The sequence below is a fragment of the Parasteatoda tepidariorum genome, chromosome 11, assembly GCF_982258835.1.
Source record: "Parasteatoda tepidariorum strain Cologne lab strain chromosome 11, Ptep-v5.0, whole genome shotgun sequence".
NCBI lineage: Eukaryota > Metazoa > Arthropoda > Arachnida > Araneae > Theridiidae > Parasteatoda > Parasteatoda tepidariorum.
The window spans coordinates 94,134,474-94,147,927 of record NC_141765.1 but is presented as its reverse complement, the minus strand read 5'-3'; the positions used below and the strand labels follow the sequence as shown (position 1 = coordinate 94,147,927).

General features: G+C 30.9%; 1 long non-coding RNA gene across 2 annotated transcripts in view; it reads left to right on the top strand.

Moving 5' to 3' along the window:
* LOC147801901 (uncharacterized) overlaps nucleotides 1–13,454 on the top strand; it is a 165,634-nt gene that overhangs the window by 10,764 nt on the left and 141,416 nt on the right. For both annotated transcript variants that reach the window (XR_015430605.1, XR_015430604.1), the window contains exon 3: nucleotides 3,186–8,050. This is a non-coding gene — a long non-coding RNA (uncharacterized LOC147801901). The remainder of the gene's footprint in view (nucleotides 1–3,185; nucleotides 8,051–13,454) is intronic.

Below are 13,454 nucleotides of genomic sequence, written 5' to 3'. Positions count from 1 at the left end.
AAATAAATAATAATGCCTTTATTTCTTTATTTTTGCTTTTTTTTTTCATTACTCACTAAAACAGCAGCAAAAACGAGTTTTCCTCTTTTCTTTCTTTTTTGCAATAGAGGAAAGGATATTGGTAGTTTTTACTTTTTACGAAAGCAATTTTTTTTTTGTCTTTTTGTGGCTTGCTTGGAAACTTGTAGTAATAGGTGGTTTCTCGTTATTAGAGTATGCGGTTAGAAATTTTAAGATTTAGATTTATCATTTCAAAAAGTTTAATTAATCTCTTAATGATTTTATTAAAAAACATTTGAAATTAAAAATTCTATAACCAAAAAGACTTGGAAAGGTGCTGAATGTACTTTTGATAATTGGAGATTAGTGGCAAGAACGGTTATGGTTCATAAAAGCTGATTCTCAAAAAAAATAATAAATAAATAAAACGAATTCACGCGGACACTAACCGTTTATCCACAGCATGGCCAATTTTCACACCATAATAACTCTCGGGGAGCATTGGTTTTCCCTGTTATTGATTTATCTAATACCCAAATTGTTACAGACTGAGAGTCAGTCATCATTTTTGCGAAAAATAGGCAAAAAGCATTCTCTCATTTTAATCTTCAATTGTTTTAGTTTTATTTCCCTAAAACGTTTTTTTTTTATTTATTATTTAATTAAGGAACTCAACATCTCTTTCACTCAATTTTATATTTTAACTAAATACCTTAAATCTAAATCTTCAAATTGGAGTAACATTTCAAAATCAGTTAAATTTTTTTAATCTCTTATAATGTCGTGTTAAATATAATTAAAACCAAATTCATAAATTTGTAAATGTCGATGGGGATATATTTTCTCGCCGACAATTTTTGAGACCTTAAGAAATGATAGGGGTTGAGCCGTGGTGGCTCAGGGCATAGAGCACTCGATTCCCGATGAGGTGACCCAGGTTCGATCCCATCCCAGCGATAACTGGTTGATTCGAATTCTGCACTCGGCTCGCATCGACTATAGTGCTGACGTAAAATATCCTCAATGATAGACGAATCATGTGTTACAGTGCCCTTACCATCAGGCTAAATATGGGTGGCTATCTTTGTTTTCCTCTCCATGAAACGCAAATGCTGGTTAGTTCTATCAATAAGTCCTCCACGAAGGCTAAATCTCTGCCAGAAATCAAGGAGTTCTCTTGTCTACTGCATTGGGTTCAAAATTACAAGGCTACGGAGTTGAACATTAGTAGCCGTTAACCGTTAATTGGATCTGCTGTTGAATGATTGTTATAAAATTATAGACGTTGATAACTTCAGAAAATACAAGAGGAGAAAAAAAACAATGAAGACCTTTGTTTTCATAAATCTATGTAACAGTAACGGTTAGCGTCGGATTAGGAATAGAGGTGATTGCTCGGAAGATATTGTCTCCTCTGCGTATTGTGAGTTTTTCCATTCCGTATTATCGATTTATTTGTAGTTATGAACACAGAATTTATAAATTTGGTTATTGATAAGTGCAGAAATTAAAGTTTGTAATCAATTTTTTACAGTAGTGCGCGTTCCACCTTCTCCCCCCAAAAAAGTTTTTTTAAAAGTCAAATAAACTTCAGGTAATAAGCTAAATTAATTTCATTTTATAAGCAGATCTCACTCCACCCGTAAGCTATGTGGTTCCCAGCAGATCACCGAAGTCAAGCATCACTGGCTGCAGTCAGTGTGCGGGTGGGTTACCACTTGGATTAGTCTGCGTAGGGACTAAGGGTGTGCGGTACGGGTCCTCGTTAAACTGTTCTACTGTAAAGTGCTAGACTTCACGTGCAGGTTGTCGGGCTAACCGAAGCGGGGTGCCATCCCCTCTGCAGAGGATCAAAATTGTGATGGCATGTCTCCGGATCATCCTCAGGGATGTTTCCCAGACCGTCGCCAATAGCCCATTGTGCATCTCTAGTGCGACGTAAAATGAACTACAACTACAACAAGAACAACCGTAAGCTATGTTTCTAATAAACCAAGTTTCATTCCAAAGTGAATTTTCCAAGCCGAGCCCTTACCTTGCAAATTCATTCTGTTTAACTAATATTTTAATTTTAAAAAAAATGGACTTTACTATATGATTTATTGTGGTGATTACTAATTTATTTATTTTAAATATGAATATTTTGCCTAAGTTCTATTTTTGACTACAAGATGGTTATTTTTTCTTTGTCTTAATTATGTTGGTAACTCTGCCATGAGAATACAAGTTAATATAAGCGATCACTGTAACTCTTACGGATATATTTTTTACAACCGTCGCTGATTAGCAGACCCAAATTTTGGTTTTATGACTACTAATGTTTAATTCCACAGCCTTGTAATTTTGAACCCAATTCAGAAGACAAGGAAACTCCTGGATCAAGTATTTTTATTTTATTTTATAACCGTCGTTAAACAGCCGACCCAAGTTTATGGGTTTACGACTACTAATGTACAGCTCCCTAACCTTGTAATTTTGAACCCAATCCTGAAGACAAGGAAACTCCTGGATCGAGTATGGGATGAAATTTGCCTTCGTGGAGGACTTTCTGAAGGAACTAACACGCATTTGCGTTACATAAAGGGGAAGTACACGAGAACCTCCCACGGTTGGCCTGATGGCCAGGAAACTTTGACCCAGGATCCGTCTACCACTGAGGATATTTCACACCAGCACTGTGGTCGGTGCAAGACAGATGCGGCATTCGTATCGACAGGGATTCGTCAATGGACTCAAATGGATCAAGTATTGGGAGTAAATTGCAGAATTAATGAAAGATTACTTAAATGTTTCATTTTGCACTTTAGTATTAAGGTTACAACTGAAAACTAATTTTTACAGTCTTGAACAGTTTCACGACTATAAAAATCCACAGCATTAGACTACACAATTCAACGTATTTTTGAAAACTGCAAAAATGCTTTTTCTCTTCTATTTTTAAATATATCTTGTTTAAATAAAGCATGTTATGCTTAAGGAACTAACTATTTTTCTTAAAAATGGAAACACTAATGAGTATTAATGACTGACAGCAGTGTACATTTAGTCAAAGAATGTTATGCTTAAGGAACAAGCTATTATTCTTAAAGATGGGAAGAAATTAACGAGTATTAATACAAGACAACAGTACTCTTTCGATTGCCCATTATCAATAGAGTTTAATTTTTTTAATTTTTCCTCCCTAGAATCTGAAGAAAATTTCTGAGAACTCCAGTAAGTACCCGTCTGACGTACATGAATGAAATCAGTGTAGAGTAACTGAATATTGTCGGTAAGTTTTAATTCACTTTAAAAGATTTCTTACTTGAGGTTCAGAAAATGGTTACGTACTTAGCAATGTTAGTAAGTAAACTCTCACTTGTAAGGTAAGACACTTATTTATCCTTAAGTTCTGAATGGTGCTATACTGGAAGCAAGCACTCATTTATTATTGCAAGGAGGTAGAGTGGCTTTTTTAAATGATTTTTTTTTTTTTTGGATTGAAACTAGAAACAATTTTATTCGATTATTTTTTACCTGATGTGTTTCCTTTTATCCGGTGTTGGCGTTCCAAATTATTTCTCCCAGTGTTTGTGTTTTAACCTTTTAGACCCAGTGTTGGTGTTCTAATTAGATGCTTTCAATGTGGTGTGTGTGTGTTTTCCAAAATATTCCGTATGTGTGTTTTGAATTTTTTTCAATATTTTCCTGCAATTTTTTTTCAGATTTTCCGATTACTAACATTTATGTTCGAATGCATTTAATCTAATTCGCAGTTTATTTAATCACCCTTTTTTGATTATTGAACAGCTTTGTGTATGGTTTTTACGTGTTCATTTTTTCCATATTTTCAATTTTTTTCACTTTTCTAAATTTTGTTTTTGAATTGTCCAGTTTTTTTAAAAAACTTTCTACGATTTCCTGTTCTTTTATTATTTTTCTGTGTTATACATTGCGTTTCAGCTTTTCATCGATTTTTTTTAACATATAGTATAGTATAGTATAGTACAGTATAGTATAGTATAGTATGTAGTATAATATAGTATAGTGTAGTATAGTATTTAGTATAGTATTTAGTATAGTATTTAGTATAGTATAGTATAGTATTTAGTATAGTATAGTTTTTGTTATAGTATTCTGTTTTTTTTTTTTTTTTTTTTTTTAATACATGATCCGTTTTTATTTCCATATGTATTCTGATCCATTTCCGGCTTCATTTCCAAATTTTATTTTCCAACTTTCAATTTTCAATGTACGTTTCAAATTTTTCTTTCGATGTGTATTTCGTTTTATTTTCTTTCAATTTGTGTTTCAATATTTTTGTTTCACTGTGTGTTTAAATTTTTCTGCTTTCAATGTTTGGCCCAATTTTTATTTTCCAATGTATGCTTCAAACTGTTTTCCAATGTTTTTTGTAACAATCCTTTTCTATCCTGTATTTGTGTTCTAATAATTTTTATCCTGTGTTTGTGTCCCAAATATTTTCGTCTTATGTTTTTGTTCCATAGTTTTTCGTTCGTTCTTGTTTTGAAATTAGTTTCCTTCAATGTGTGCTTTAAGTGTGATTTGCATTTTTTTCAATGTTTTTCTGCAGCTTTTTCCAAGGTGTTTTTCGAATGTTTCCCCCTTTGTTTTATCGCCTTGTTTCTTGAACGTCTCCCTCTTTATACATTTGTTAAGTGTTCAGTTTTTCCAGATATATTCAATCTTTTTCATTTTTCCAATTTCTGCTTTAGATCATTCCAGTTTTTCATTCTCGTTTTTCAATATTTTCTACCATTTACTGTTTTTGATTGTTTTGCTGGTTTATTCATTGCCTTTCGCTTTTCGTTGCTTTTATCTTTCTTTTTTTGCTCCATTTTTTTTCAATATAGTATGATCTGTTTTTATTTCAAAGATATAAAATTTTTATTTCCTGGGTAAGTTTTATTATCACTCTGTGTTCGGTTTTTATTTTCAGTGTTTGTTACAAATTTTATTTTCTAATATGTGTTCCCAATTTCATTTTCCGAGTGCATTTCACTTTTTTTCTTCCAATGTTTGTGTTCCAATTTTTTATTAGCCAGTGTTCATGCTCCTAAATTTTTCCTTCTGTGTTTATGCTCCAAATTTTTTCATTCTGTCTTCTAAATATTCTTTACCCTGTGTCAATGTTCCAGATTTTTTCACCCATAGTTTGTATTCCCAAAATTTTTTATCTAGTGCTTGTGTCCCAAATATTTTCGTCTTGTGTTTGTGTTCCATATTTTTTCGTTCAGTGTTTCTTTTTCTGCAATTAGTTTCTTTCAATGTGTGCTTTAAGTGTGTTTTGCATTTTTTCAATGTTTTTCTGTAGCTTTTCTAAAGCGTTTTTCGAATGGTAACATTTTCGTTCAAGTACATTTCATCAAATTCCCTCTTCGTTTTATCCTCTTGTATTTTGAATTACTCCCCCTTTATGTATTTGTTACGTGTTCAGTTTTTCCTTAAATTTTACATTTTTTGCATCCAATTTTTTAAAATTTTTCCAATTTCTACTTTTCATCTGTTTGTGTTCTCAACTTTTTCATCTGGTGTTTGTGCTCCAAATATTTAGATCCTATGCTTGCGTTTCAAATTTTTCCATCCAGTGTTTGTGATCCAAATATTCCAGAATTTGTGTTCCAAATTTTTCCATACAATATCTCTGATCCAATTTTTTTACTTCCAGTGTTTGTGTTTCAAATGTTTTTATTTCTTTTTATCCAGTGTTGGTGTTCCAATTAGTTGCTTCGAATTAGTTAGCTCCAATTAGTTGTGCATGCATGTGTATTTTCAAAGTGTGCCATATTTGTGTTTTGAATTTTTTCAATATTTTCAGATCGCTAACATTTTTTTCAAATACATTCGATCCAATTCGCAATTTGTTTTATCGCCTTGTTTAAGCAGTTCTTTATGTATGGTTTTTACGTATTCCTTTTTTCCATATTTTTAATTTTTTGTATTCAATTTTCTCATTTTCTTCAATTTTGTTTTCGAATTTCCCAATTGTTGTTTTTTTTTTTTTAATTTTTTCTAGGATTCCCTGTTCTTTAATTATTTTTCCCATGTTATCCATTGAGTTCCAGATTTTCATTCGATTTTTTTTTAATATAGATTCTGTTATTTTTTTCAATATATCTGTTTTTATTTCCAATATGTTCCAATATGTGTAACTTTTATTCTCAGTGGGTTATTTTTTGTATTCCCAGTTTGGGTTCTGATTTATTTCCGGTGTGTGTTTCAAATTTTATTTTCCAATATTTTTTTTCCAACTTTTAATTAAACTTACAATTCTAAACTTGCGTAAGTTTAGAATTGTAAGTTTCAATTTTTTTTTCCTTTCAATGTGTATTTCATTTTATTTTTCTTTCAATGTGTGTTTAAATTTTTTCTGCTTTCAATGTTTGGTTTAATTTTTTTTCCAATTTATGTTTCAAACTTTTTCCAGTATCTTACGCAATTTTTTTTTCAATCCTGTGGTTGTGTTCCAAATTTTTTCACCAAATGTTTGTGTTACAAGTTTTTTACCTCTTGTATTCATTTCACTTTTTTTCACCCAGTGTTTGTACTTTAAACTTTTTATCCAGTGTTTGTGCTTAAAATATTTTCATCCAGTGTATGTTATCCAAATTTTTTCCTCTTGTGTTGATATTCAAAATTATTTTACCAAGTATTTGCATTCCAATTTTCTTTTTTTACCCGTGTTCATTTTCCAAACTTTTTCATTTAATGTTCGTGCTCCTACTTTTTCTTCCCCTGTTTGTGTTCCAATTTGTTTCTTCCAATGTGTGTGTGCTTTATTTTTTTCAATGTATGCTTAAAGTTTGTTTTGCATTTTTTTGACTTTTTTCTGAAGCTTTTTCAGTGTGTGGTTATACTTTCATTGAAAGAAAACTCACCAATGTTTTATCGCCATATTTTATTTTTTTTAGCTTCCATCTCTGTTTATATACGTGAATCACTTTGTTTTCGGTGTTCCATATTTTCCGCTTTTCAGTTTTTTTTAGGAAATTTATTTTAAAAATTTGTATTTAATTGTTTTCATTTTTCATATTTTCGTTTTTCGATTAGTCGAGTTTTTTTTTCACTGGTTATTAATTTATAATTACTTATTCAATTCCAATATGTCTTCTCTTTCCATTTTTTGCCCATGTTTTTTATTGTTTTTTTTCTCAATGTTTATCTTCCTTCTGAGTTTTTTTAGCTTCTTGAATGAGTGTTTTGTTTCTCCAAATGGTGTATCATATTTTTTCCAGTGTTTCATATATTTTTTCCATTGTGTACTCTAGTTGATTTTGATTGGTAAAATTTGTGTGTGTGTGCATCTGATCAAATCCATTTGTTTTTATAGACCCAACAACGTGTTTCGCATTACCCTTCCTTGCTTACGTTTGATTTGAATTTTTCACAGGTTTAGATTTTTTTTTAAATAATTTTTTCAACCTTTTTATTTTTTTTCTACTTCATTTCTCCTTAATTCTTCCTCGTTTTCTGTTTTGTTCCAATTTTTTTATGGTTTCAAATTCTTTTCAGTTTTTTTTTATGTTTGCAGATTTTTATAAGTATTTTAATTTTTTATTTTCTCTTCAAAATTTTTTTTCCAATGTATCTGATAGATTTTTCTAGAATTTTTCTTTTAAAGTTCTGCTTTTTTCAGGTTCTTATCCGATGTAAATTAGTTTTTCACCCCATGTATGTTTTAGTTTTTTTTCTCCTCTCTGTGCAACTTGAGTGATTATTTTCAGTCGTTATTCTTGTACTGTGTTTCAATAGATTTTAATGTCGTAAACGTTTACTTTTTCCAATTTTAATTTTTCTATGTTTGTTTTTTTTTAACTTTAAATTGTTTGATATTAATCCTGTCTCTAGTTTATTATAATCCAATGTTACTAAGCTTTGTAGGTTAATTTCTGCTCAAATAGTCTGACAAATCTGGAATAACCTGACAAAGTGAGATGTTTGATGTTTGGAATCTGCCGGACTGAGATGAATCCATTTTCCTTTAAATTGCCTGCTATGAAATGATGAAGCTAAAAAGAAGGCTGATTTTTTGATAATTGAATCTTCAGCTGTAAGTACAGTTTAATTTTTAATCTATTATGTCAACTATTTCAAATCTTGCTTTTAATTTTGAATACGATCACAAATTTCACGCTAGTTTTTTTGATGCACTTATATTGATTTTTAAGCTAAAAATTAATCCAAAAAAATTAATTATATATTTTGCAGTGCGAAAAAAAAAGAAACGAGTCACCCCTAATCTTTACTTTCTGAGACTCAGTCTTAATACGAACCATTAGGGAAACCATTGGGAAAACGAGGGGCAAATTAATTAGCGTAGACGATATTTTAAGCTAGGAAATTAGACACAAAAACGTACTTTCTCTGAAAAAATGTATGGTTTTTTCGACGGATTCAGAATTCTGGCATCCAAGATATAGGAGGAAGGCGCAATTTGGGAAATTTGCTCCCCATAGTTTGGTCAGGAAAACTCTTCAAAGTTTTGACCTCTTCATATTAGTTTTACTTTTTACGTATTTCAACATATCGCCAGATTTTTTTAAGCAAAATAAAACATTTTTACCCGCAATTATAAATTTCATTTATCCAAGGATAATTCTGTGCAAAAATATTATTTTTAAAGATTTGTTATTTTTTATTGTTCTATTTAAAAATAGTCTGAAGTTTTTGAACTGTAGGATATATAAGTCCTTATTTTAAAAAAAAAAAACAATTTTGCATTGCAAAATACAAAATTTGTGCGAAATTGGTCAAATAATTCCTGAGAAATCCTATTTAAAGAAAATCGTATATAAAAATTCGATTTCTCAGGTTGTATTCGACCGATTTTACTGTAATTTTGTATCGAATCACTGTAATTTGATTCGCTAATTTGATTTCGTAAATTGAAGTCACTGCAATTTTGTAATTGACCGATTTCACTGTAACATGAAAAATTTGCCATGTAAAATTAAATTACATGGTGTAAAAAGTTGTATGCCTTATAGTTCAAAATTCTTTCAACTAGGATAATAAAAAATAATAAATGTTTACTCAAAGTTAATTTTCGCATGAAACTATCTTTAGGTAACCAAATTTTATAATTGTGTGAAATTTCTCATTTCACCTAAAAAGTTCCCGAAATAAGAGGAAATATGCTAAAATTAATATTTAGGGGTCCAAACTTCGGATTGCTGTCCTGATCAAACTATGGGGACCCTATTTCCCAGATTGAGTGTCATAAATCTAAATCCGTATTTTATTTTTAAAAAAATCGACTTTCATTGAAGAAAATTGTAAAATTAGCATTAAGAGGCTCGTACCATCAACCGCTTTTCTGACCAAGCAATTGCGGCCATAATGCGGTTACTGTTTTTATTTTAAGGGTGAGGAATCCGTAAAAAAGGTATGATTATTAAGAGAAAGTACATTTTTGTTTCGGATTTCGCAGTTTAAAATATCGTCAGCATTAGTCAGCCTATTTGATAACACTCCATCGAATCATTAAGATAATCCTAGAATGTGAAGATCCGATTAGTTGTTTGGGTGGAAAGTTTATTTTTTACGCACTATGCACACAATATTTTATGCAACTTTCTTAATAGAAAAATGAGCACTTTTATTATAGTTTCTTCAAAATTATGAGGTACCCTTATAGGGAGATTTCGCGCTTTTAAGTTAGCTTTCGTTCGCTCCTGTAAATAAGATTGAAGCATTCGCGCATGCTCGTATTTATTTTATATGATACCTATCTTTATGTTGGCATGATTTAAGTTTTGTTGGCTTGACAAAGCTGCAAGCACGCTGTTTATAGCTGTTAAATGTTATCTGTTGAAGCCTGTCGTCGAACTAAAAGCGTGAACCTAGAATGCGAATATGAAGAAATACATTGATAAAATTTAGAAATGAATCCTGTATTCTCACAACCGTTGGTTCATTCAATAAAAATATAATTTTATTGGTTTTTGTTTATGGTAAAAAATTATGGTTGTCTAATTGCATTAATTCCACAAGGATCTAGATATATTTTCGCTATTTCAAAATTATATTTATTTTAAGTATGTAATTTAATTAAAATCAATTCAATAAGCAATAGAATTATAATATTTTTTAAATATTAATAATAAGCGGCATTATTTATCGCCGAATTATTCATCAAAATCTATAATTTACCAAATTTTTCTGCTCACAGATCCAAAGTTTTACGTTGAGCAAGGCATCTTGAGTCGTATGCTACAGCTTTAAAGAAATAGTGTGCGGAGGGGTGTCGTAAAAATGAAGAGAAGCGTTTGTATAAAAGGAGTTTATTTGCGTTTCCCTTTCGGGTGTAGAGCGTAGACTGTAATGGCGTACAAACATAGACAGCTTGCCAAGTTGGCATATTTACAGTGTGCCAAGGGGAGATGCTCGAACGCCAAGAGCGTAACTTACAAATACGGAACAAATAGTGTATAGTTTGGCTAAAGTAAGAACTCCCTTAGACATTCGTCTGAACTTGTGGCGGTGACTATGGTAACGAGGTATAACTATGTCAAGTAGGGGTGTGTGGACATTGTTTAGGACAGGTTATGGCTCAAATCGGTGAGAGAAAGCGATAATCTTTTTTTCGGTCTAATGTGTTATCGCTAGAGGGAAGAGGAGCTACCCTCCCTGAAATGGGCTGTTCTTGTTTCCATTAGCAGCAGAACGCCTCAGACTTTATGGTGGGGGAGTTCTTACCTTATACAAACTATACATCCATTGTAAATATTTCTTTTGAATTTGTGGTCAAAGTTTAAATGATATTCCACTACGTTAGCGTTTTTAACTAATGGATTTTTGCAAAATCTCTTATTTTCACTTACGTAAGTTTTATATTTTTCATGAGCTCATGCGCATTTCAACAGAACTGACGCTTGCGCACTAGAAAAGTGCAACGCACAAAAGAGAGCGTTACATTCAAAACACGCGTTAGCTGAATTGTGACCAACAAAAATAGGCTAAATGTAGGAAATCCTTAGCTCACGTGACAAAAATTTCTGTTTAAAACAAGCTTTAAACGATTTTTGAGCTAGAAGGAATGAAGCTTGAATTCAACTTCCCTAAATTTTTTCCTTCGAAATAAAATTTTTGGCTGTAGCTGTTAACTGATAGAATCCGAAATTACAGGATTGCGTGCCGGTGTTATTATTTAACCTACTTATGTTAAGACAACAAAAATTTTCTTAAGATATGGTTCGAAAAAAAACAACTAAAAAAACGCATTTTTTACCACACAACCACGTGTTTTAATTTTGTTCCAAACATTAACTGTTTGTATTGAATCATTAGCCAAAATTCCTTATCTCTTACGCCAAAAAAAGTTATGGCCTAATTATACTGTATCCAACTTCTGATAATTTGATTAATTTTGATAAGAATTTTGATTTTAATAAGTATTTGAAATTATTCTACGATACGTTAGCTCATCGTTGAAAATTGTGATCCAGATAAACTTTTTTCCCAGTCAACTTTTAGAAAAAAATATACATTTTAGCCATTTTGCGAATAAAATATCAAATTTCACCAAATTTTTAGAGCAAGAGAACATGTTACACATATCGAAAACTGGAACTTTCATTAGAAAGGAAATTCCATACAAACCTATGCGTAACCTTGCCTTTACATGGCTATATTGAATAAGAAATCGCAGTAAGAGAAAGAAGAACCATTAAGCAATACTACTTATGTTTGATTATTTATTCAATTCCTACTTATTAGTTCTCCCTATATATAGTTCAAATTTGTTAATAAAATACTTTTTATTCGTCCACTCAAGTTTTATTTTAACTTGTAGTGGGGTTAGACTTGACAGCTTTTTCAAATATTAATATTCATTCATTAAATAGGAATCAGCAAAAACCGAAATGGAATTTTCTGATGGATTGGATTAGTTATTGTTTTAAATTTTAGTATAAGCGATTCAGTTTTAGTAGCCCTTGATTCCCACATTGGATCTGAATGAGACTGGATCATTCCATTCATTTCAAAGGTGGGGAAAGTAGAATTTACTGCGCATGCGTCGGAATTTACTTTCATACGTAGTATTTTCAATAATATGTATGGCAAGTATTGTTTGACTTAAAATAGGGGTGTGGTATTTTTCGTAGTATTTTTTTAAAGTGTTGTACTTATGCTTTTTTTTTAAATCAATTTTTATATCTGTTACCGACAAAGTATGATATCCGGCATTATTTATAATGCCTAAAACTAGCCGGCAAAGCATGAAATGATTTATATTTCACTCATTGCCTAGGCATTATATATAATGTCAAATGTTATTTAGGCAAAGTATGAAATAAACGTCCTGATGAGGTTATTATGTGAATGATGTGCTTGTTACTGTGAATGACCGAAAACGGAGGTTGTTGACTATCACCGGTGAATGTTGACAATCACATAGTCGCTTTGGTGAATGTCCGAAATATTTATTACATCCGATTTGATATTAATTTATTCGTGGATATAATTACAATCATTCGATATTTTAATACTTACTGACGATAGATTAGAAGAAACATCAGTGTAGGGTATACCGGGCAAATGTATACCGGGCAGTGGCCCTTGACCTTAAAAAAACATCAGTATAGGGTATACCGGGCGAATGTACACCGGGCAGGGCAATTCTATACTATGATTAATCTTTCTAGATTTTACTTAGATTTTCTTACCTCAACTTCATGAAAATACATAAAGAGATACAAAAAATATTTCAGACACTATATGAAATCAGTTATGATTTTAAAAAAATGTAATCAGAGTGTAAAAAATATTATCTTTAAAAACATCCGATTAAATTAAAACTTATTAGAAATGTATAAGTTAATGTATATATTAATCCAAATTGGTAAATGGCGCCATAGTTTTAATTTTAAAAATCTGCTTACAGAAAGAATAGGAGCTTATGTGTCTTCAAAGAAAATATTGCAATCGGATTCACTGTATAGTTCCTGCGCCGAAATGATGCGCAGTAAATTCTACTTTCCCCACCTTTGAAATAAATGGAATGATCCAGTCTCATTCAGATCCAATGTGGGAATCAAAGGCTACTATTCAGTTTTTCACATATTTTAAAAATAACATCAGGGATAATTTCTAACTTATAGCTCTATTTGAACAAAAAAAGTAGTTTATTGCGTACATTTAAATATTTAATTTATTTATATTCAATGTGTCAGATAAATTCAATAAAGAACATTACGTGGTCCTCGTCACCAAATTTATACTTTTATAGTTGTCTGATATCACTCGCTTTTTTTTTTTCGATTCCTACTTATTAGTACACACTCTCCCTACATATATATATTTATATATCTTGCTCAAATTTTCAATCATTAATAAAATACTTTTTAATCCTCCATTCAACTTCAAATACATTTTTTGTAGTGGAAGCCACTTGATGTTAATTCAGTTTTTTAAATATTAATTAATTAAATGTAATTAATAAATTTTAGTGT